We start from the raw sequence: 2,960 nt of genomic DNA on the forward strand, positions 1-2,960 counted from the left end.
ACACTCACCTCACCACTAAGAGAACAGACACTCACTCACCACTAAGAAACAGACACTCACCTCACCACTAAGAAACAGACACTCCCCACCACAGCAACCTCACCCTAAGAAACAGACGCTCACCCCACCACTAAGAAACAGACACTCACCTCACCACTAAGAAACAGACACTCACCTCACCACTAAGAAACAGACACTCACCTCACCACTAAGAAACAGACACTCACCCCACCACTAAGAAACAGACACTCACCTCACCACTAAGAAACAGACACTCACCTCACCACTAAGAAACAGACACTCCACCTCACCACTAAGAAACAGACACTCACCCCACCACTAAGAAACAGACACTCACCCCACCACTAAGAAACAGACACTCACCCCACCACTAAGAAACAGACACTCACTCACCACTAAGAAACAGACACTCACCCCACCACTAAGAAACAGACACTCACCTCACCACTAAGAAACAGACACTCACCCCACCACTAAGAAACAGACACTCACCTCACCACTAAGAAACAGACACTCACCTCACCACTAAGAAACAGACACTCACCTCACCACTAAGAAACAGACACTCACCTCACCACTAAGAAACAGACACTCACCCCACCACTAAGAAACAGACACTCACCCCACCACTAAGAAACAGACACTCACCCCACCACTAAGAAACCAGACACTCACCCCACCACTAAGAAACAGACACTCACCTCACCACTAAGAAACAGACACTCACCTCACCACTAAGAAACAGACACTCACCTCACCACTAAGAAACAGACACTCACCTCACCACTAAGAAACAGACACTCACCCCACCACTAAGAAACAGACACTCACCTCACCACTAAGAAACAGACACTCACCCCACCACTAAGAAACAGACACTCACCTCACCACTAAGAAACAGACACTCACCCCACCACTAAGAAACAGACACTCACCCCACCACTAAGAAACAGACACTCACCCCACCACTAAGAAACAGACACTCACCCCACCACTAAGAAACAGACACTCACCCCACCACTAAGAAACAGACACTCACCCCACCACTAAGAAACAGACACTCACCTCACCACTAAGAAACAGACACTCACCCCACCACTAAGAAACAGACACTCACCTCACCACTAAGAAACAGACACTCACCCCACCACTAAGAAACAGACACTCACCTCACCACTAAGAAACAGACACTCACCCCACCACTAAGAAACAGACACTCACCCCACCACTAAGAAACAGACACTCACCCCACCACTAAGAAACAGACACTCACCTCACCACTAAGAAACAGACACTCACCCCACCACTAAGAAACAGACACTCACCTCACCACTAAGAAACAGACACTCACCTCACCACTAAGAAACAGACACTCACCCCACCACTAAGAAACAGACACTCACCCCACCACTAAGAAACAGACACTCACCTCACCACTAAGAAACAGACACTCACCCCACCACTAAGAAACAGACACTCACCCCACCACTAAGAAACAGACCTTTCTCACCACTAAGAAACAGACACTCACCTCACCACTAAGAAACAGACACTCCTCCCACCACTAAGAGCAAGACACTCCTCCACCATAAGAAACAGACATCACCCCACCACTAAGAACGGACGCTCACTTACCGCTGAACGGACACTCACTCCCCACCGCTAAGAGAACGGACACTCCTCACCACTAAAGAGCAGACACTCACCCCCTCTGCTAAAGAACAGTTACTCCTTACCACTAAGAGACGGACACTCCGCCCACCACTTTAAGAACGGACACTCACCCCACCACTAAGAAACAGACACTCACCTCACCACTAAGAAACAGACACTCACCCCACCACTAAGAAACAGACACTCACCCTCACCACTAAGAAACAGACACTCACCCCACCACTAAGAAACAGACACTCACCTCACCACTAAGAAACAGACACTCACCACTGCAGAAACAGACACTCCGCCACCACTAAGAAACAGACACTCACCCCACCACTAAGAAACAGACACTCACCTCACCACTAAGAAACAGACACTCACCCCACCACTAAGAAACAGACACTCACCCCACCACTAAGAAACAGACACTCACCTCACCACTAAGAAACAGACACTCACCCCACCACTAAGAAACAGACACTCACCCCACCACTAAGAAACAGACACTCACCTCACCACTAAGAAACAGACACTCACCCTCACCACTAAGAAACAGACACTCACCCCACCACTAAGAAACAGACACTCACCCCACCACTAAGAAACAGACACTCACCCCACCACTAAGAAACAGACACTCACCTCACCACTAAGAAACAGACACTCACCTCACCACTAAGAAACAGACACTCACCCCACCACTAAGAAACAGACACTCACCTCACCACTAAGAAACAGACACTCACCCCACCACTAAGAAACAGACACTCACCTCACCACTAAGAAACAGACACTCACCCCACCACTAAGAAACAGACACTCACCCCACCACTAAGAAACAGACACTCACCCTCACCACTAAGAAACAGACACTCACCCCACCACTAAGAAACAGACAATCACCCCACCACTAAGAAACAGACACTCACCTCACCACTAAGAAACAGACACTCACCCCACCACTAAGAAACAGACACTCACCCCACCACTAAGAAACAGACAATCACCCCACCACTAAGAAACAGACACTCACTCACTACTAAGAAACAAGACACTCACCCCACCACTAAGAAACAGACACTACCTCACCACTAAGAAACAGACACTCACCTCACCACTAAGAAACAGACACTCACCTCACCACTAAGAAACAGACACTCACCCCACCACTAAGAAACAGACACTCTGCCCCACCACTAAGGAACAGACACTCACCCCACCACTAAGAGAACGGACACTCACTCCCACCACTAAAGAACGGACCTCATATCACCACTAAG

At 48.7% G+C, this 2,960-nt stretch overlaps 1 long non-coding RNA gene across 2 annotated transcripts; it reads right to left on the reverse strand.

Moving 5' to 3' along the window:
* Positions 1–114: 114 nt before the first annotated feature.
* On the reverse strand, positions 115–1,514 carry LOC127927207 (uncharacterized). Of its 2 annotated transcripts, none has more exons than XR_008126614.1 (3): positions 723–1,514; positions 514–591; positions 115–201 (listed from the first exon to the last, which is right to left on the reverse strand). It is a non-coding gene; the product is annotated as an uncharacterized LOC127927207 (long non-coding RNA). The 2 variants fall into 2 exon arrangements; XR_008126615.1 differs by having other exon boundaries at positions 125–279.
* Positions 1,515–2,960: the final 1,446 nt, after the last annotated feature.

Source organism: Oncorhynchus keta, unplaced genomic scaffold (assembly GCF_023373465.1).
Source record: "Oncorhynchus keta strain PuntledgeMale-10-30-2019 unplaced genomic scaffold, Oket_V2 Un_contig_9785_pilon_pilon, whole genome shotgun sequence".
NCBI lineage: Eukaryota > Metazoa > Chordata > Actinopteri > Salmoniformes > Salmonidae > Oncorhynchus > Oncorhynchus keta.